The sequence below is a fragment of the Protopterus annectens genome, chromosome 4.part0 (genome assembly GCF_019279795.1).
Source record: "Protopterus annectens isolate FY-2018-M chromosome 4.part0, PAN1.0, whole genome shotgun sequence".
Taxonomy (NCBI): Eukaryota; Metazoa; Chordata; order Ceratodontiformes; family Protopteridae; genus Protopterus; species Protopterus annectens.
This window is the reverse complement of record NC_056733.1, coordinates 1,162,354,270-1,162,378,521: the sequence shown is the minus strand read 5'-3', so window position 1 is coordinate 1,162,378,521 and position 24,252 is coordinate 1,162,354,270.

Genomic DNA, 24,252 nt, shown 5'->3' with positions numbered 1-24,252 from the left:
GTTGTCATCTGGTCAGGGTCTGACAGCCTTTGCTAGAAAGATGGGTGCAAATCTAGATGCTACTGTATACAATCATAAAATAAATAGGAGAGAAACCAAATACATGTATGTAATACAAAGGATAGCAAGACACAAGGTGGGGGAGAGAGAACTACAGATGCAAACAAAATATACATCACATATGTATCTTTACTATGATAACATTATAGGCACTATACATGTCAAATACCCAGCCCAAAGCCACAATGAATGCACATTATATAACCAAAGAGCTTTATAAACACCCACACTAAGGACTTAAATATGTACCAACAAATCAATAAGACTTGCTGGAGAGATAGGTTCCTCACTCAACGCATTCCTAGCCCATGGAATAGGTTACTACTACAGGTCAAACAAAGTACTACTTAGGTTACCTTTAAGGGTAGTCTTGATAACTGGATGGACAGACATGAATTTACACCAGGGTTGCCATATATGGCCCTGTTTACTTTTGAAAATGAACACTATTAAGTGCTTGAAAGGCTGGCAAGAACGTTTAAATTTGTCTGCATAAAGGTGTATATGGCTAGGTATCTTATGGTCCTCACGATCTCTTGCCTAGTGTGTTCCTATATTCCTATGGGGGAACTCAACCCATAGCTATCGCTACATATAAAGAAAATAAAACAATGCTCGGTCCCAGGTAGGCTAGGTAAAAACTTTAATAAAACAAGAAAACACAACTGGTAAGCACTTTCAAGGTACAAGCCCTCTTCATCAGACAACTACAAAATATATAATCTTCACATTTAACCAAATCACAACCAATCAATAAGCAGCTAACACATTCAATTAATTAAAAAACAATAATGATGCAAGAACACTCTAGTGTGTAAAGGGACGGCTATACAGAAATAGTTTTAAAGATATAGCTTCATTGATACCAGGTGCTCTATCAGCCTGGAAATATAAAAATCAGTTCTGTTTACAAGCTTCTGTTCTTAGCTTAATATTACCTCCCCATTCATCTACATTTATTAATTCTAAAACAAAAAAATTAAAATTATGCTGTGAACCTGAAGTAATTATATGTTTAGCTAGAGCACTGGTTTCCTTACTATTCCTGATATTTCAAATATGTTCCTGTATGCATTCTCTAAAAGACCGATTTGTTTTACCAATATAATAAGCGCCACATATGGTGCAAAAACTATAATATACCAAATTTTTAGATAAACAATCTGCATAAAATCAATAATCTATCAAATATTGCAATAGTGGATGTACAAATCTGGCCCCTGTGTATATATATCTACATATGTTACAATGCCGACAAGCATATATACCAAGTCTCTGAGAACAAATACCCAGAGTATGCCCTTGTTTCTTATAGCATAGATGCCTCTTAAGGGATTTGTTATTCTAAAAAGAGAACTGTGGTATATCAGTAATAAGGTCCCTAAGTTCCTCATTAGCAAGTAAAATACTCCAATGTTTCTTGATTACATCACAAATAGCCCCTAAGTCACTGGAAAAGGTCAAAGGAAATAATCTAGTAGTGTTACTACTTGGTGTAGCTAGGGTATTAGTAGGATAAAAATAAGGTTTACCTGCCCCATCCCTCTCTGACAGGATGAAATGAATACAGGAGTTAATATCATTCTCCTTATAACCTCTTGCTAGAAAATCAAGCTTCAAATTGTTAAAAGCTATCTGTAGCTGTTGATCATCATTATGTAGCCTCATAATTCTAAGAAACCGAGACTTCAAAACATTTCTCGATACATGTCGAGGATACATACTGTTCTTATGAAGATATGCATTCTTCCTTGTCTCTTTCCTATAGATACTCATAGATAACCCACCTTCATATGTCTTACATATATTCACATCTAAAATGTTTATATTTCGTTTAGAGTATTTGACCGAGAACTTCAAGAATGAAGTAGTGGTATGTAGGAAATCAACAAATTGTAATAGCATAGCTTCTGAGCCCTTCCACAACATAAAGATATCATCAACAAAACGTTTATACCATAATAAATGAGAAATAAAGTTGTTATTCCCAAAAATACATTCCTTTTCCCATTGGGCCAAAGCAAGGTTGGCGTAGCCCATTGCTACACCAGTCTTCTATAAATACAATCCCCCATTAAACAGAAAAACATTGTTTCTAAAATAATTTCTAGAAGACTGCAAATGAGGTTAACCTTAACATTGGAATATATTTTAATATCATTCAATAAAGTTCTAATATTCTCAATACCTCAATTATTAGGTATAACTGTAAGCAATGAAGCTATAGCTAAAGTAACAACATAAAAATCCACACTACTATAAATAGATTCAGTGACTACAAATAAATATTCTACAAATGTTTTGGTATATTTCAACACAGTATCCACGTTTACCATAACAGGGTACAATTTTTTTTCTACAAAGATGGAAATAGTTTCTGTTGCCCACCCCCTGATACAAACTATGGGGCACATGGGGGGATTGCACATATTTTTATGGATTTTAGGAAGTCTATACACTATAGGAATAGTGAGTTGCTCCATAGAAAAATATATAATTTATTTATTTTTATTTATTTATTTAAATTTGTTGACCGGGAGTGTCCGACTGGACGTAGGTCCATTTTCAGCGGAGGCCCGGGGAGAAAAGCTCCACAGTAAAATAAACAGACAGTAGTTACATTGGATAACATAGCGATTAACAATTTAACATAGCAATTACTTACAACATATTTACAGATGAAGAACATAGTACATCAGTAGACAACTAGAATCTTTATCTGTGAAGTACATAACAGACATTAACAAATGTTACAATGAGAAGTTCCTGCTGTATAATAAGTACTAGGCTTATGAGCATCTGAGCTTGCTATAATCAAAGTAGTTAGTGGAGTGGAAAGAAAGGTAGTGGTTGGATGGGGTGGATGATATTAGAGTGGGAGTTGCAAGGGCATAGCCAGCATGTTTTTAGGTGCGCTGTTAGTAAAGTTTTGAAGTGGGTGCATGATGGTACGGAGGTAATTGTGGGTGAGAGTGAGTTCCATAATTTGGCTATGGCGCAAGAGAATAGTGCTTCACCAGCAGAGTTATTGGCTTTAGTGATCTGCAAGTGATTTTTGTTGCTGGATCTTAGTGGTCTGGTGGTGCGATAGGGTTGGAGTAGATTCTGGAGGGATGGGACATTTAGAGGATGGTTTACTAGTTTGTGGGTGAGTGAGAGTTGATACCACTGAAGGAGGTGAGGGAGTTCAAGCCAGCCCAGTTCAGCAAGTGAGAGACAGTGGTGACTACGGTAGGATGCCCCTGTGGCGAATTTGGCGATTTTGTTGTAGCAGGTCCCTAGCTTGTTTAGATCACATTGTCTTAGGTTGGTATATATTGGAGAGGCATAAAGTAGGGTGGAGATAAGGTGGGAATTTGCTATTGAAATCTTTGCTGCTTTGGTGAGAAATTGCTTATTTCTGTATAACGCTCCTAGTTTTTTGTGGACTTTTTATGGTCATGGATATGTGAATGTCAAATTTTAGTTTATTGTCTATTTCCACTCCTAGCAATTTGGTGTGTTCAGTTGGGTATATAGTGGTGTTGTCTTTTGCTGTGATGTTAAAGTGAGAGTTATTTTGAGTATGTTTGGTGGGTTGGAAGATGAGTAGTTTAGTTTTGTTTGGGTTGAGTATTAACTGGGCATCGGATAACCATGTTTCAACAGAGGAAAAGGCTTCCTGTGTGACTTTTTGCAGTTTGGGTAGGGACTGGGCTGAGCAGATGATGGTCGAGTCATCTGCGTATTGTATGAGTGTGCCATGTTTGGTGGCAGAGGCTAGATTATTGGTGTAAACAGAGAAGAGTAGGGGTCCAAGGATGGATCCTTGGGGAACCCCTATGGAGACAGGTAGTTGGGGAGATATGTCATTCTGCCATACAAGGGATTATTGACGGTCAGACAGGTAACTCTGAAACCAGTTGGTGACTGATTGTGAGAAGGATAGGTTATTGAGGACAGAGATAAGTTGTTTGTGTGGGACCATGTCAAATGCTTTAGATAGGTCTAGGAAAGTAGCAGAGGAGAGATAGCCATCGTTTTTATGCTGAAGGATAGTGTTAGTAAAGGAGAGTAAGGCAGTGGTGGTGCTATGGTTTGGTCGGAAACCATGCTGAATACTGGAAAGGCGGTTGTTAGTAAGGAGGTAGTCTGAAACCTGAGAGTGTATGCATCTCTTTAGTATTTTGGAGAGTGGAGAGAGAATAGCTATGGGGCGGTAATTGGTTAGTTCTGCGGAGGGTCCGCCTTTGTGGAGGGGAATTATATGTAATACTTTCCACAGTGTGGGAACGTAACTTTCTGACAGAGATCAGTTAATTAAGATGAATACTGGGTAGGCCAGAGCATTGGCTGCGATTTGTAGGTATTCGGGAGGTTGCCTGCTGCTAATTTGGTGGGTTTAAGTTTAGTTAAGAGTTTTTTTTATGTTGGAGGTAGGTACAGGAGAAAAAGAGAAGGCAGTAAATCTTCTGTAATGATATGTGTTATTAATAAATCAAATATCAAAAGCAATATATTTTCAATAATGGCTTGTACTGTAGATTTATTAACAATCACACGTTTCTCTTGCAATTAATCTCCCATTCTTAATATATAAAAATCCTTATCTAATACGACAATTCCCCCACCTTTGTTGGCAGGGCGGATTTCTAATGAACTAGCTGCTTTAAGTTGTAAAAGCACTTCATATTTATCATTACTTAAATTAAAAAATGCATTTTTAATGCCATTGTTACTAAACAATTCTCTAATTTCTTTACCACAAACCTGCACAAAAACTTCAACATTAGGATGTATTTTAGGTACATAAACGCTCGGTTTGTGAAAACAGTTCACATTATAATCTTGCTCACTTTTTAAACATAGCTGCAGTGCTGATATTCCTGGCAAACATTTTCAAGCTTAGTAACACATCAATAAGGTCTGACTTTTTAGAAGGTATAAATGATAACCCCTTGTTTAAGAGAGAAATCTGTGCTTCAGTAAGTTCAAAGGACGAGATATTGACAACTAAGTTACTTGCGAACTGCTTCTTGTGTTCCTTGCATCTCCTCTCTATTCCACAGGTTCCTGTTGCCGAAGCCTTCCTCTTCTTCCTTGGCTCTGCCACCTTGCGTACCCTCGCAGTGATGGCAAACGGTTCCTCCAAGGGAAAAAGGGGTTGAATGGTTTGAATGGATGATCCCTGTGCTGTTGATTCAGCACTCTCTGTTGCCATTACTGTAGCTGTAGCACAAGTGGATTTTATATTTCCAGGCTGATAGAGCACATGGTATCAATGAAGCTACAGCTTTAAAACCATTTCTGTAGACCATCCCTTTAAACACTAGAGTGTTCTTGCAACATTAGTGTTTTTTTAATTAATTGAATGTGTTAGCTGCTTTTTGATTGGTTGTGATTTGTTTAAATGTAAACATTTTGCATTTTGTAGTTGTCTGAGGAAAAGGGCTTGTACCTTGAAAGCGCTTAGCAGTTGTGTTTTCTTGTTTTATTAAAGTTTTTTTACCTAGCCTACCTGAGACCGAGCATTGCTTTATTTTAGTTAACTCTGCTTATACTATTGAAAGGGCCCATTGCCTAGTTACATTTTCTACGCTTTTGTCTCTATCGCTACATATAGTCTACAACACACAGCCATAACACATTGATCTTATTGTACAATCTAAAAAACTGAATTTTGCACTCAAACATACAGTATTAGTGTGTATCAGGAAAATGTTCAGGTATAAAGAAAAAATTCAGCACAAATGAATATTTCATTTACAATGTTACAGGTACTTTACTCAAAGAACAACAAACACCAATCCCAAATTACCAGTGATGGCACAATACATGACTGAGGTGGGTTGGCATAATGATTAAGGTATTTAACTTACAACACAAGGTACAGGATTCGATTCTCACATGGGGTAATTGGTTAGGCTTAGAACAGGACAGTTAGCCTCGTACTAATCTATGAACCTATGAATTGAACCCCAGTCATTATACATGCAAGTTAAAAGGAAAAGCCATTACCAAGTTCAGTAACTTGTACAAACCAAATATAAGCTGCAGTCAAAAACATAGTAACATCATCGTCATCAGACTAGGTATATTAAGAAAGGTCCATGAGAGAGGTTTATAGAAATAGTGAAAAAACGCATCTCATACATATTTTCCCCCCTTATAATGTTGTAGGTACTGTACTCAAAAGTACAACTAACACCCTTCTCCATATTACCAAAGTATCACAATAGACATCTGAGAATGAAATGGGACCCACAGACACTCGAAAAGCAAAACTTTAACTTGTTGAGTAACTTGTACAATTACACACACACACACACACACACACACACACACACACACACACACACACACACACACACACACACACACACACACAGCAATAGCATCTAACAATTATACTGCCACCTTTGAACTATGGAGCTTAGAGCAGAAGTGCCTATACTGTAGAAAACTTATACTGATTGGACTGTAGATACCTTAACCGATTTGTACTCACCTCAGAAGTCTCTAATGCACTCTATCCTCCTCCTCCTGTGCAGCTGTGGATTTTCTGTTTTAGGTTCTGGGTCCATGGAGAGAAAACAAGAGAGTATTGGATATGTGGACGGCAGTCACTGGCAGGTTGTATGTGCAGATAAGACAAGGGTTACTTACGATACATTAGAAACAGAAGTCTGTAAGATATGTGGATGATGTAGGTCAGAGTGTGTGTTGTACCTTTAAGAGCCATTCCAGTCTATGGGCAAATGCATATAAGTACTGAGCACTTCCAAGCAAGAGTGCCATTTTGACTGAGCAGCTGGAGTGATAGCATGTATGTGTGTAGCAGTCAGTCAGTTAGTTCATTTAAGTTTAATGTTCCAGTCATCCATACAGATGTGTTTATGTGTAATAAACTACTTAAAATAACATCCAAGCCTCATTGCCTTATTTGAATACACAAGATGAGCAGAATGGGATCTTAAGTCAAAACCATGAGGCGCACAGTCAGTTATGGAGCGATATACATGAGTGGATCGTCTAAAGCTCAAACGACTCACAAACAGATCAGAAACAAATTTCCAGATACTAGGACTAATTTAAATTATTTTTTATGCAGTGAATATAAACAAAGCATTCAAAATGCTCAAAACAAATTTCTAATTAAATGAAATATTCGAAACTGTGACATATTGATAAAAGTACTCAAAATGCTTACGAAACTGCTTAAAATAATGTCCGAATCACATAAAATGTATAAAAAAGGGAAAACGACCATATTTTTTCATTATGTACTACTTTTTTGTATTAACTAAAGCTATTCAAAGCATCCAAAGTGTGCAAAGTGTTGGTAAGTGTGTACAGTACTACAGTACAGTTATTTCGCAAAATGCAGTCATTTCAAAGAGATTATTGATCATTTGAATATTATTACAACTACTTGGTGTGTGTATGTTTGAACATAATTACAAGGTCCAAGGTTGAACTGTGTCTAAAAGTAATTTGTTGGCATGGCAGAAGGATTTTGCAATCCCAGTCCATTTGTGTTTGATAATTATATTGCAGAAAATTGGAGAGTGCTTGAGCAAGAGTATGATATTTTCATACAGGCTGCTTTTTCTGACAAAGATGCACATACAAAAGCATTTATTCTACTTAATTTAGCTGGTTCAGAAGCCATTGAGAGAGACTGCTCATTTGTACATGCACCAGCTGTGTTTACAGTGGGGGGAGACCGCCATATTGTGGTACAGGCTGAAACTCAGAAAGACCTTGAGTACTTAAAACATAAATTTACAGAAATGTGCAATCACCAAACATATTACAATGGAAAGACACTTATTTTACACAAGAGATCAAAAGCCTAGTGAAACGTTTGCAGCATATATAACCGACTTGAGAAATAAGGCAAAAATGTGCAGACTTGGTGATCTGAGAGACGAGTTGATAAAAGACAGGCTTGTGTGTGGTGTTAATGATGATGCAGTGAGAAAGATTTTGCTTTGAGACAATGATTTAAATTCAAGCAAGGCCATAAACATTTGTCAGATATATGAGCTCACAGAAAAGCACATAAATATGCTTACAAGTGAGAAAAGCATGCGTGCAACTTCTTCCAGTGCTAATGTTGATACTATGCAGCACAAGGTTAAAAGATACAGGCCTAAGGGTAGGACCATGCCCTGGACCTCCCTAGCAAAACCTGTGGTTGCTAGAGCAAAACCTAGAGCAGCTTCAGCAAAACCCAGGGCACATTCAGTAAAGCAGAGGTGTGACTCAGCAAAACCAGAGACAAGCCTTATAGTCAACTGCCACAACTGTGGTGGAAACCATGAGCCCAAATTAGAAAAGTGCATAGCTTTTGGTCCACGGTGCCACAAATTAAAAAGTGGAATCATTTCAAAAGGCTTTATAAATCTAGAGTCACATTCTTTTATTAAAAAGAGCATTCAGAGAGGCAAGTTGACCAATTAGAAAGCTGTGACCCTGCTTTTTATGTTGATGGTGTGTCTATGCTTGGTGAAACAGTCAATGCAGTAGATTTATGGGCAAAGAACGAAATATTTTGCACTGTTCAGATCAATGGGAGACCTATAGAGCTCAAAGTAGATACTGGTTCAAAGTGCAATGTCATGTCAGCAGAAATGTTTTCCAGAGTAAAAGCTGGAGAACAACTTAATTTGATAAAGTGTGCGAAGCTTGTTGCTTATGGTGATGAAGAAATTCAAACCGAAGGTTCAGTAGTGCTTTCATGTTACTTTTCCTCCCTGGGTCTCCACTGAAAAAGGGCTTTGCCTCAGCTGAACCAACCCGGTCAACAAATGTCAAATAAATAATAATAAATAAATAAGCACAAATGATAACAGCTCATATTTTGCCCACACTATTTATTTTTGACTATACTGATATTTCTGAAGATAAATTAGGTAAACTCCCAGCTGTGTACTCAATGAAGTTAGACCACAAGGTAAGCCCAGTCATCAGACCAACTCGGAAAGTTCTAGTAGCTATGCAGAGCAGAGTCAAAGCTGAGCTAGAAAGAATGGTGCAGCTAGGAGTAATTTGTCAAGTAGAAGAACCAACTGACTGGGTATCTTCCATGGTAGCAGCTCATAAGAAAAGCTCAGATGATATTAGAATATGTATTGATCCAACAGATTTGAACAAAGCTGCCCTTATGCCAAATGCCACTTTTTGTTTTTTGTCTTAAATGCATAAAGTGCATTTTGGCAAATTTTGCTTGATCGAAAATCTCCTTTGCTAACCACTTTCAGTGCACCATTTGGAAGGGACAGATTTTTGAGAATGTCATTTTGGAATAAATTCTGCCAGTGAAGTCTTTCAACGTACGCAGGAATACATTTTTTCTGGCTATCCCTGTGCTATACTAGTAAATGCTATTCTTGAAGGAGGCAATGGTGAAGTCGAACATGGTAAAAACCTCAGGTAAGTTCTGGAACATGCTTGTGAAGTGAATCTTAAGCTGAATCCTCAGAAATGTAAATTCATGTGAAAATAAGTTACTTATGTGGGTCATTTGTTTACCATTCCAGGTTTACGACCAGATCCTTCCAAGCAAACAGCAATTCTTGAGATACCAGATCCAGACAATCTCCAAGCCTTACAATGTTTTCTTGGTATGGTAAACTATTTGGGCAAGTTAATTCCAGATTTAATTGAACTTTCAGCACCATTAAGAGAGCTGACACACAAAGATGTAACCTGGTCCTTGTTAGAGCAACACCAATGAGCATTTGATGTCCTGAAACAGAAAATTGACACCTCACCAACTCTGAGATACTATGATATTCACAAACCAGTCACTCTTTCCTGTGATGATTCAAAGTTTGGTCTTGGTGCAGTCATTCTTCAGGAGGGTAGACCAGTAGCCTATACATCGAGAACTCGAACCAAAACTAAGATGCAGTATGCACAAATAGAGCAAGAGCTTTTGACAATTGTGTTTGTATGTTCAAAATTTCTTGATTATATTTATGGTTGACTATTCAAATTGAGACAATTTCCAGTATGCACAAATAGAGCAAGAGCTTTTGACAATTGTGTCTGTATGTTCAAAATTTATTGATTATATTTATGGTTGACTATTCAAATTGAAACTGACCACCAACCTTTGGTCACCTTTGGTCACTATTTTGAAAAAGCCAATGCACGCAGCTCCTGTGAGATTTCAACGCAAGATGCTCAAATTGCAAAAGTATAATTTCAGTCTTATGTCCACAAAAACATCCAACAAACCACTCAATGGCTCCAAAGATTGTAAATAAAAACAGGTAAATTTATTCGGTGAGCGCTTTCGCCAGCTTTAGACAGGTCTGATGAAGTGGTGTATCTACACCACGAAAGCGCTCACCGAATAAATGTACCTGTTTTTATTTACAATCTTTGGAGCCATTGAGTGGTTTGTTGGATGTTTTTGTGGACATTATACTTATTTTTGATATCTGACAACCTCGTTATACTGACTGCGATTTGTCTGGTGTTTGGTTATAATTTCAGTCTTGTTTACACAAAAGGCAAACTTCTTTATCTTGCTGATATTTTATCCCAATCGCCCAGAAAGACCACTGAAGAGCATGAAAATGAGAAATTGGATTTTGAAGTTATGGAAGTGAGAAATTTTTCTTCCACATGTCTTGATGAGCTTAGAACTCACACAGCTTCAGATCCAATTCTTCAGAAGCTCAGCCACTTTATCAGTTGAGGATGGCCTTCAAACCAATCTTGTTTACCAGTAGATGTGCAGCAGTATTTTCCTCACAGAGGCAAGATTTTGATGGAAAATGGTATCATGAAAAGTCCAAAAGTGATTGTTCCAAAATCCTTGCAACAAGAATATATTAAAATCTTGCATTGTGGCCACCCAGGAACTGATTCTACCAAAAGAAGGGTGAGAGGTCTAGTATTTTGGCCTTCTATGTCAAAAGATATTGAAAAGGAAATTGCATCTTGTTATGTTTTAGTAGTACTAAACCACATCAACAAAAAGAACCTCTTCAGTAAAACCAGATTCCTGAACTATCTTGGTCAACAGTAGCTACATATATTTTTGAATGGAATGGACAACATTACTTGATGTTAGCAGACTCTTATTCAAAATGGTTTGAGATTGACCTACTTCCTAACTTAGCGTCCAGTACTGTGATTACAAAGTTGAAGAGACATTTTTCTGTCCATGGTAGTCCGCACAAAGTCATTTCTGACAATAGTGCACAGTTTGCAAGTCAGCAGTTCAAACGATTTGCTGAAACATGGGACTTTATTCATGTTACTGGTAGTCAGGGTTGCCAGACGTCCCTATTTGGGCGGGACTGTCCCGAGATCAGCAGCCTGATCCCGAGTCCCGCCCTGCCGGTTTAAATCCCGGCCAGCCTCCGCTTTCTTTGGTTTTTTTTTTTGATTGTCCCGTATACCTGGCATACGGGCCAATCAAAAATTGCTAAACACGGAGCTTCTTGTGTTCCGCATTAAACACGAGAAGCTCCGTGTTTTTGATTGGCCCATATGCCGGTATACGGGCCAATCAAAAATCGCTAAACACGGAACTACTTGTGTTGAATGCGGAACTGCAATGCATTAAACACGAGAAGCTCAGTGTTTAGTGCAGAGCTACTGAGCTACTGTTCTTTAATGTGGAACTGTGTTCCGCATTAAAGACCTTTTTTTTTTTTTTTTGGTCTTCACTTGCAATGCATTAAACATGAGAAGCTCTGTGTTTAGTGCAGAGCTAGTGTTCTTTAATGTGGAACTGTGTTCCGCATTAAAGACCTTTTTTTTTTTTTTTTGGTCTTCACTTGCCGTGAGAGACTTCTTTTTTTTTCTGTCCCTACCTGGGGGGCTGGAAATCTGGCAACCCTGCTGGTAGTTCCAAATACCCACAATCAAATGGCTTGGCTGAACATGAAGTTCAAAGTGCAAAACAACTGTTAGAGAAATCCAAACAAGATGATACTGATGTTATTCTAAACTTGCTTAATCTGATAAACATTCCTCATGATAATTTACTTAGTTCACCTGCTCTGAGACCTATGTTGAGGCGCTACCAATCAGTAAGAATTTGTTGGATCTTAGTGCTAAAACCAACAAAGCAGTAAAAGCTCAACTTCTAAAAAAGTGTCCCAAATGTCCTACTACAACAAAACCAGCAAACCTTTGAATCCGTTAAAAAAAGGAGAGATAATGAGGATGCAGAAAGCAAAAGGATTTGAACAGATTGGACTCATGAAACATTTGCATGAAGAATTGAGATTGTTCATCATTGATTCGCAAAGAATGGAATTTAGGCAGAATTGGAAACATTTATTATCAGAGTCCGAGCCAGTGTTACAGTGTCTTGCCAGTAATGGTGGATCTAATTTTCAGAGTGATTTGAGCAATGTTCCTGTTCCAGAGAACATTTCCTCATCTGTTCCTGTTCTTGAAAGTATCCCTGAAAATCCTGAAGCAGAACATTCCCCAGTGACTGGCCCTGTTGCTAAACCCAGTTCTAATTATTATATCACAAGGTCAGGTCATATCTCAAGACCTAGTCCTAGATACACGGCAAACTGGACATGATTGTTCTTGTTTATATATGCGTGTATAATTTGCATGCCTATTCAATTGTCATTTCTCATTGCATGGCAGAATAGTCAGAGGGAGGATGTACATCAGAGTGTGTATGTTGTACCTTTAAGAGCCTTTCCAGTCTATGGGCACATGTATATAAGTACTGAGCATATGCAAGCAAGAGTGCAATTTTGAGTGAGCAGCCAGAGTGAAAGCATGTATGTGTGTAGCAGTCAGTCAGTTAGTTCATTTAAGTTTAATGTTCCAGTCCTCCATCCAGATGTGTTTGTTGTAATAAACTATTTAAACGAACACCCAAGCCTCATCCTCTTATTTGAATACACAAGATGAGTGACAGATAACACACACTGGTAGGTTGTATATGAAGATAATACAAAGGTTACTCACAGAGAATTAGAAATACAAGTTTGTAAGATATGTGCATGGCACACACTGGCAGGTTGCATGTGTAGGTAAGACAGGGGTTACTTATATTACTTTAGAAACAGGAGTGTGCAAGTACTGTGGACAGCACACACTGGCAGGCAGTATGTGTAGTTAAGATAGGGGTTACTTACAGTACATTATAAACAAGAGTGTGCAAGTTCTGTGGATGGCACACACTGGCAGGTTGTATGTGTAGTTAAGATAGCGGTTACTTACAGTACATTAGAAACGAGTGTGTAAGTTCTGTGGACAGCACACACTGGCAGGTTGTATGTGTAGTTAAGATAGGCGTTACTTACAGTACATTAGAAACAGGAGTGTGCAAGTTCTGTGGACAGCACACACTGGCAGGTTGTATGTGTAGTTAAGATAGGGGTTACTTACAGTATATTAGAAACAGGAGTGTGTAAGTTCTGTGGACAGCACACACTTGCAGGTTGTACGTGTAGTTAAGATAGGGGTCACTTACAGTACATTAGAAACAGGAGTGTGTAAGATCTGTGGACGGCACACACTGGTAGGTTGCATGTGTAAGACAAGAGTTACTTACAGCACATTGTTGGGACTTCAGCTCTAACTTTAGCATACCATCAATCTAAGAGGTCATGATGTCCTCATCTCAGGTCGCAGCAGTGGTGACAACACTGTTAGCCCATGTACAGGATGCCAGTAGCACATGTCACAGCCAATGTCAAACTATTTCAAGCCTCTGTCTTATACTGAGAGATTTTATATTTCTTCTGTAACAGCCTATGACTGTCGTGCTTATATAGCAAATGCAAAAAGATTTAATGTTCATCCACATACCACCTTTGTGCGCTAAAAGGACCACCGCCTTTCCCCTCAGTAGACATGTCAGTGTAATTTACAAATCACAGAGACAAATAGCAAATACTTCATGTCCACACCCATTCTCAGGTGGAGCAACTGGTGTGTAATGGTGGGCAGCTCATTTACATGACCAGTGGTGGGATATCCTAAAATATGTAGCGTGTTATAGTGTTTGAAACTTGCACGTTACAGTGTGAAACATTGCAGTCCTGTATCTCTGTATTACAATGACTCAGTTTGCAATTAGATTAGATATGGAATTATACATATCCTCCAAAGCCATGGAGTGAACCTTGTAGGTGTTTGCAGGTGCCTAGATGTATGCATAATACTGGGTAGAATTCATTGTAGAGTTTGCCGGGTCTATATCACATTATCAGATGATGAAAAGAGCAAACGCTCTTTCATCGATCTGATAATGTCGAAAGGAGAAAAAAGCAAAGTCAAGGAACATTGATTTTTTTCCCAGGGAAATAAAATCGGTGGGCCATCTTCAGGACTTTGTCATTTCCTACACTATGGTGTGATCTTGGAGTTGGTTATTTAAGTAGGGGGGTATGGGGGGCAAAGCCCCCCACTTCATTTTGTGTTTAAACTTTTTTTTTTTTTTTTGCAGAGCAGTACATTTTTTCCCTGGGAAAAAATTCACTGTTCTGTGTGTTCACTTTTTTGTTATTTCGATATTATCGATTTGATGAAGGAGCGTTCTTTCTTTTCATCATGTGATAATATGATATATAAGCAAGTTTGGCCACTTAAGATGATTTGGAAATTGAGTGATTCACAAACACTAATGAGTTGACTCCTCACCTGAATAATCACCATGGTCAGACACCTAAATCTGCATGATATATAAATGTGAAAGAAGGAAGTCAGAATCATTACATTACGTGAGAATTCACAGAGCAGCAACACATCAACCTACAACATGGGATTCTTGCACTAATTGCTTAGAGGCACTGAATACCACCTTCTACAATGGTAAGTGTTACTTTTTCAGCTAAACCTTTTAAACTTTTTGCAGAGTTAGATAGTGTGCTGCTTCACTACATAATGAACCAGTTTTGTCAATATGTTTATGGGTTACTAACAGCTAAAGTGAGAGGGGTGCTGCAAGGGTAAGGCAATTGTTGTGCTGAAAGATTGTTAACTGGGAAACACAGTCATCAGCAAATGCTCAGAGCATATGTGAACTCATTCAGGCCAGCCCTGTACTATCAGTTTGTGTAAACCATCTCCCTGTTCTATAGCATATGAATATAAAACAAGTGCAAAACATTTTGACAATGGGGTGAAAAGTTATGTCAGCTTGAAAGTGAGAACGTTAAGGCAGTCATAGTGTGGAAGGACATATGCTCAAAAATGTTATGTGCCTGAGGTTAGGTAATCTGCCTGGATAGACAAATCCAACTGTCAGATAGACTAACAGCATTGCATATGAGCAAGGGGATTTTCTGGGTCACTGACGCCCCCATGCTAACACCACTGTTTTCCATACCTGCAGAGCAATGCCTAAGAAAGTTAGTAAGCAGAAAAGCACTGCTGAGTCTCCACAAAATTATCATCATCATCATCATCAACCCCCTTTTTCCCATTTTCTATATGGGTTTGGGTGTTGTGTCAGCTGTCACCATCTCTCCCGATTCAATGCCACTCTTCTACCTTCTTAGGCAGTCGCACAGTCCATCCACCTCTTTGCTAGATACACTCATTTCCTCTTGCCTTCTTCTTGTCTGTCCCAAATCTTCTTTACCAGACTATTTTCTGGTTTTCTGCATATCTGCCCAAATCACCGTAATCTATTCTTTATGACTTTCTCTGCAACTGGGGCTACTTTGGCTTCTGTTCTGATATCCTTATTTATTCACCTGTCCCACCATGTTCATCCTATCCCATACATCTCAGGCACTTCATCTCCATCACCTCTAGCTGCATCATCTGCTGTGCCTTTACTGCCCAGGTTTCCATACCATACAGTAGCACTGGTTGCACCACTGTTTTGTACACCGTACATTTCAACTTCTTCGGCATTCTTCTGTTATACAGTACCCCTGACACTCTGACTGTAGTGTTGACCTCTTCATTCAGACTTTCCTTCTCCTCACCCATCCCTCCCAGATGCTAAAAGCTGTTGACATGTTCCACTTCTTTTCCTTGTATCTCAGTTCTCAACTTCTTCTGATTTCTCCCATTTGATGCTATTACAATGTCTTATCTGTACTCACTTTCAGCTCCTTCTCTATCCTTTGATGACATTCTTGCTCATAGCCTGCCTGTAATGCCACATTGTCTTCGTACAGCTACTTTCTTGATCTGTCCCCTCCAGCCTGTTTGCTAATGTAGTCCATCACCAGTATGGACAGCAATGGGCTCAGAGCTGAACCCTGATGCACACCCACTCCCATTAGGTACCCCTCTGTGAGACTGTACACTGTTCATACTTGAGTCACTGGATCTTTATACATAGCCTGCACTAATTCTGCCAATGTTTCTGGAGCTTTGCTCTACCTCAGGACTGCCCAAATCAACCTTATTAATAGCTTGTAATATGCTTTTTTCCAGGTTTAGTAATGGGCAGTTCGACCCTTTCCTCATCTCTAGTTTCTTCTCAATTATTTCTCTCACTGCAAACATCAGGTCAGTCATGCTCCATCCTAATCTGAATCCGAACTGCTCATCTCCCATCTTACTTTCTTCTGCTCTGTGCACTCATTTATCAGTCATCCTGTCCATAACTTTCGTGCAGTGTGACAGCAGTTTGATATCTCTGTACTGCCCACAGTTGTGGATGTCCCCTTTGTTCTTGTACACTGGCACTAGTGCTTATTCTCCAGTCATCTGGGATATGCCTTTCTCTACTCACTGCTATTAGTACCTTCAGGAGCCATTTCTCCCCTATCTCAGAAAACATCTTGATCATATGTGCTGTGACCTTATCTGAGCCTGCTACTTTCCCTGCCTTTATTTTATTTGTGTTATTCTTACTTCGTCTAGGCTGGGCTCTTCTTCATCTTTCATTGTAGGCTGTGTCTGGGAAAGTACAGCTTCTTTGGGATTTTCTTCACTCAGAAGATGCTCAAAGTACTCCTCCATCTGCCTTTGATGGCCTGTGGACTGATAATTAGGTTATTGATGGCATCCCTTATGAAGGATGTCTGTCTTCTTTATCTTTCTGTCTTTGCCTTGCAATTCAGTAGAATTTCTTTGTGTCATTTATTGAGTCACTTTCCAGAAGCTGGTAGAGTGCTTCCGATGCCTTGTTCTTTGCTGTTGTAACTGTTGACTTTACCACTTTGTTAGCCAACCAGTTTTCCTTCTCAACCTGGTCCAGCTTTTCTATCTCCCGCTTTTGCTGTACTTTCTTTCTTTTGATGACTTCCTGTACTTCTGCATTCCACCACCAGCTTTTCTTATATACCATATTAACACAAATGGCTCATCCACATATGTGTATATTTTCTATAGTCCTGAAACATACTATTTTGAAGCACTGCCATTCTTCTTCAACCCCACCTATTTCCTCTTCTTCCAGAGGTGCTAAGAGCCCTGAGTAATTCTTTGAACTGTTGTGCTTTCTCTCCAGTCAACTTCCTGGTCTTTAGCCTTGTTTCTGTTGACCTTAGAACCGCCTCTGGACCACTGCTTGCAGTTAATTATGGCAACCGGTGATTTATGCTATGGGCTTCCTGTTTCACTGAGGATGACTTTGAAGTCAGTGAGTCTACCCCAATGCCCTTTCTTTACTATAAGGAAGTCACGACATTACTCTTGCATGGGAAAGTAATTCAATGGATATTAGGTCATCAGTCGAGCCACCTCTCACTGAGATGAAGGAGTTTCTGGCCTCTTTCAGGGGCACTCCTCATGGTCCAACAGAGTGGTGCTGATTATCGGTGCAGAACTTCACCAAGGACCAAGAGTATCTGCTGTAGATGCCCAAGGTATGTAGAGTTATTAAAGCTGCTGATTTGGAGTGTACAGGAACATCAGGGATTTCACCTGTGTAATTACCTGTACAAGGTATGCTATTTAAATGTTTGTTTTTTAAATGTTAGTATTCCTACACCCGACTTTCATGCATACTTCTGCTGCTGGGTCATACACAGAGAAATGTGCTTCATTGTGTTCAGAGGTGATTCTCCATCTGGCAAGACTATTGAATAGCTACTGGCTGATGTTGTAGGATCTGCAGCCTTTGATGATGAGAATGAGGATGAGCTGGCAAGGTTAAGTAGCATTATATGTGTACTGGTCACAGGGAATGTGTCCACTGCATGCTCTACACAAACCATAGACACAGCCTGTATGCCTGCAAACACTTGCCACACAGGGTGGACAAACTACTAGGAACATTAGCAGTCAGAGAAGTGTGTTACCCCCTAATGGGCATGTGTCAGGATCTCCACATAGCCTCCTTGGGTGGGGGGGACACACAGTGAGGTGGGTACTAGTGCTCACCAGAGACATGGATACCTCTGTCCCATTGAAGTTACTTTGTCAATGGCTGGAACCTAGCATATGTGCAGGGCCATCACAGATGCACAGGCTAGCACCACCAGAGTCAAGTCAGAGTTCGTAAGGCTGATGCAAGTTGTGGAAGATGAACTCTGGGAGTGTGTGTCTCTTTGATAGGTTAAATCACATACCTGAACATGCCATGTTCTCTTAAACTTGCCTGCTGTGCAGGGTGCACCATCCACAAAGCTGTTCCATCACTATCTCCACAGATGGTAGCCATCATGGCAGTGCATGCCCTAGATCAAGCTAATGCAGCATTAGCACTTCTGCAGTTACATCTGTTGTGGAGGTGTCAACAGCCAGGAGAGGTCATCCCTAAAGTTGTGGTAGTCACAGCAATGGCTCTTCTGGTAATGGATGTTATTCATGGTCACACAGCATGTCAACATCCAGTCAGGGCCATGGCATGAACAATCCAAATTCTGGTAGAGCCAGCTCTCATGGGCTTGTGCATGCATGGGATGGTCATCCCTCTATCAAACATGTCCTGTATCTGACCAGTAGATCAATATGTTGATTCTAGGTGTGTGGCACACACACATACACACTTACACCCAGGCTATGGCCTAGCAAACCTACACTCATTCCACCACAGGCCAGAGTATGTAATACACACACACACACACACACACACACACACACACACACACACACACACACACACACACACACACACACACACACACACACATCCAATGACAATGGTCTTTCACAAAGCCTTTTATATTAATGTCCCCTCACACACACACACACACACACACACACACACACACACACACACACACACACACACACTCTCTAGAAATCCATACATACGAGTGCAGTCTTACTTTTAATTGTCCTCACCACTCACACATTTCCCTTTGAAAGACATCCACATATGTGCTTCCTCCCTTATGTCTGCAAATAATGATAAATGTGCTGTATCCTTTATGTATTTTTGCTTAGGTTGCCTAGGTCTGAAGCACAATGTGACAAGTCTGAGCATGGGTAATCACAACCCGGTGTTGATTTTGTTTACATCAGTTCTACTGTAAACAAATAAACTAAAACACTAAAGGCATAATGAATGAAACAACAAAAATAAAAACACCAATCCATGAAAGTCAACAACTTTAGTAACTAAAATTAGTGCTTTTGTTCCTCCAAATACCAGAACTTCATAAGAGTTTAAAATCACATAATTTCCCTTTGTTTAAATAAAAGAAAATCGCTCAACATTTAATTAAAGTACAGGAAACAAACAGCCTTAAAAATTGATAATAATCCCTTTATCAAAGTCCATTCTTCCTTATATTAAAAACATTGAAAAATTACATATAAGTATATTAAAATCCTAAATCAGTAATCTACTTATAATAAAACAACAAAAGGTTCCACAGAGCTGCATGAAAGGAGTCACAGAAGCAATACTAAAAGTAAATGCTTTCATTATTTTAATAAACACTTAGAACGTCATCAGAATCTGTTAAACATTCAGCCACAGTTTAAAAATGGTGACTGAAAAGTCACATGTTCACAATTGTCCAATCACCATCTCCCAAGAACTCAAAGATAAAATTTAAAGATACAGTGTAAAACAAAAAACACATAGTGAAGCTTAGTTCAAATCTTAATAACATTTTAAGCAAATGATATCTTTATAGCCTCTGTGCTAGTAAGAAACACTTTATGTTAACTGTCTCATTTAAACCCAGATGTCTGTCTAATCATAATCTAATCTGCCATTGGGACTCTAGGCATTCTAGCCTTACATTGTAGTTTCCAGAAAAAAACACTCATGTCTACTGTGTCTAGTACAAAGTACTGACATTTCTTAAAGTCAGTACATTGTAAGGAGTATTTTGCTAGAGCATTACTTGTGTCACCCTTTTTAATAGCTACAGTGTGTTCATAAATCCTGCATGACAAGCTTCTTATAGCCTTACCAACGTAGTAGCTGGAGGAGGAATCACACAAAGCTAAATATACAACACATTTGGAATTACAATTGTACCTGTTACTGGACCAAAGTTCCAGGTTCAAAATTTAATAAAAACATTAAAGGTGTTGCAAATGAAGCAGCATTGTTTGCATCTGCTGCATTTTTAAGTCCTTGGTGTTACTTGTCTTCCAGAATCAGCTTCAGAGTGTCTTTCTAAAATGGATTTAGTATTGTTTACTCTTTTGTACAAAAATGTGGGTCTGTATCCTAGTATTCTAACCAGATTATTGTTTCCAGTTCTCCTTGAGAAAGCTTTGATTAGCTGCATGTCTATCGTGACCAATCAGAGGGTTCTGTGTGGAGGTGTGTGTGTCACTACTGACTAGTTGGCTTTCAGGCTTCTGTTTGTACAAGATTGGTCTCACCTTATCTGTTCGCACAAATGAACTTCATCTATGATTTTAGTGAGTCATTCAGAGTCGTACCCTCTCATCATGAAAAAGGATTTCAGAATATCCATCTCTTATGCGAAAGTGCCATCTTCACTGGTCAGTCTACTTAGATGGATGAACTGTCCCTTAGCCACACCCTTCTTCATGTGGTGTGGGTGCTGGCTTCTTCTATGTAAATACTAATTTACAAAAGTTTCCTTTCTAAAGATCATACTTTCAATAAATTACAATAACTTACAATAAATTCATTTTCATTCACAATAAACAACCAATTAATGTCATATCATTAATGTCAGAGACAAATATATATATATATATATATATATATATATATATATATATATATATATATATATCACAAAATTATATACATAAATATATTGAAATCCTAAAATGGTAACCTAACAATAGATTACATTTTATTTTCAAAAAACAGCCAATTGATATAATGTCATTAACACCAGGGGCAGTTGTAGGAGAATCTGCCAATAGTGCTCCCTTTGTTCCAACAAAAAGTTCCAATTTTCACCCCAAACTGGGGGTACAATTTTTTCCAGGATGGAAAAAGAAAACTTCAGAAAATCAGTCCAATAAGTATAATGCTAGTATATTCTAGTCTTTAATGCGCCCGCTGTCTTGCCCACGTAAAATGCAGGGCATGTGGAACACAGGGCTACTATATACACAATACCTCCAGTTTTGCAGTCATAGCTATCCTTAAGGAAAATTATCTTAGAAAAGTCAGGAATGGTAAAATGAGTTCCCTGAAGAATATATCTACATTATTTAAATGCTCCATATTTCTTCATCCCCATGTTCCTAGTGGAAACCACCACTCCTGATTGGTTCATCTCCAAAATAGTTTTCAAATTAAAAGTATTTTTGTGTACAAACCTTGGGGTCGGGCCTAATTTTCTTATCAACTCAAATGTTCCAAAAATATTCCAATGATAGCAAATCAGCTTCCTCAAAGATGGTACATCCCTGTTATATTCTAACACCAGGGCTTTAGAGAAGTTCTTATTAGTAATTTCCTTACATATTACAGCATAAGTCTGACACAATAGTGGCTTACTTTTAATATTCATCTGGCTTTTCATCCACTCACTTAATTCTTGTAACAAATGGGGTGGATATCTATGATGTAAAAACATATCTCCTAAAATCTATACTTCTTCATCAAAAACAAAATCAACAGAAATAAGTCTACTCAATCACATTAACTGACCCTTTACCAAGTTCTTCTTTTGCCATAGTGGATGCTGAATATCATAGTGGAGATAACTAGTTGTGTATGTCTCCTTCCTATAATAGTTGATTCAAATTTCCCCTCAATCATATTTTTAGTAATTAATATATCCAAATGATGGGCTGAAATAGGGTTACTCAAATATGTAAAGTGTAAAAAATCACTAGAAAAAATAATGTAATCAATAAATAGTACAGATCATCAACCACTCCCCTCCATATAACAAATACTTCAAATAGACCTGCATTTTTGACCATAAAGAGGAGGAAAAAACTAAAAATACTCTCCTAAACCATAAAACTAAGTTGGCAAAAATCAGTGCTGAGGCCATTTTAGTTGTTTAAAATATTCCCCCTCATAAAATGAAAAGTTGTTTTTCAACACCATATCCATTCAATGGTAAATAATGTTTCTATCAATTTCATCAAAATCAGTGCCAACAATCATAGCTTCAAAAAACATTGTAAACCTATGTCATGAGATGTCACTAACAATATATCCTTAATATCTATGGTCACAAGGAGGGTATAGGGCAAAAAATAGTTCTAGATAAAATTTCTAAAAAATGCCAAGAATCCTTTAATATGTATCCTTTGTCTACCCGGAACTATTTTAATTTAAAGTCCACATACTTTTCATTTTTTACTTATTTATTTAACATTTTATTTACCAGGAAAGTCCAACTTAGAAAGAGTCAATTTTCAGTGGAGGCCCAGAAAGAAATGCTCCAGCCACATGTCTTTGTAACATTGGAGGAAACCAGAGCACCCAGAGAAAACCCACACGAATGCAGGGAGGACATGCAGACCCCGCAAAGAAGGCACCCCAGCCAAGAATCATACTAAAAAACCTCTTGCTGTGAGGTGACAATGCTAACTGCTGTACTTAGCTAGTGTTTCAGTCTTTGAGCCCACCGGGGCTACTATTGGTCTCAAAGGTGGGTCTACTGTAGACTTATGTATATTCAGTATCCCAAAAATGGGTTTTTCCACTCTCAAAACATCCTTTTGCTTGAATGATATATCGTGCATATAAGCCAAATCCTCCAACCATATATCTATTCTGTTATGTACAATGTTAATTTCATTAAGAGAAACATAAGTAAAAAGCTCACTATTATTCAAATACTCTTACATTTTTTGAACATTTTTTTGAAAATGCATAAACTAATCCTCAGTGGGTGGTTATTATGGATCAGTTTATGTATTTTAAAAAAAATGTCAGATAATGAGATTAAAGTTGCATATAACAGAACTGATATATAGTTGGAGGATTTGGCTTATACTCATGATATATCACCCATGCTGAAGGATTTTTGGAGAGCAGAGTATACCAAAATCTCATCATTTTTGGGATACTAAAAATACTTAAGTCAATAGTAGATCCACAGTTGAGACTAATAGTAGCCCCTGCAGGCTCAAAGACTGAACCACTAGCTAAGTATGTGGATTTTAATTTTAAAAAGTACTGGGTAGACAAGGGACACATATTAAAGGATTCTTGGCATTTTTTTAGAAATTTTATCTAGAACTATTTTTTGCCCAATACCATATATATAACCATAAATATTAAGGATTTATTTTAGTGGTACCCCATGGCCTAGGTGTAGAATGTTTTTTTTATTTTTTTGAAACTATGGTAGTTTGCACTAACTTTAATAAAATAGATATAGACATTATTTTCTATTATATGGATACAGTGTTGAAAAGCAACTATCCGTTTTACAAGGGGAAATATTAAACAGCTATAATGAGTCGCTATGGGTGCAACCTCTGCACCAATTTTTGCCAACTTTGTTTTTTGGTTTTGGGAGAGTAATTTTATTTTTTCCTCATCTTTTTGGTCAAACATCATGGACTATTTGAGGTATTTGGATAACATTTTTATTATATGGATGGGAGGGGCTGATTTAGTACTATTAATTATTCCACTGATTTTTTTACACTTTTCATATGTGAATAACCTTATTTCAACCCATCGTTTGGATATATTAATTATTAAAAATATGATGGAGGAGAAATTTGAGTCAACTATATATAGAAAGGAGATATACTCAAATAGTTATCTCCACTATGATAATCAGCATCCACTAGGGCAAAAGAAAAAACTGGTAAAGGGTCAGTGAATAAGATTGAGTAGATTTATTTCTATTGATTCTGTTTTTGATCTAGAAGTATTGATTTTATGATATATGTTTCTACATCATGGCTATCCACCCCATTTATTACAAGAAT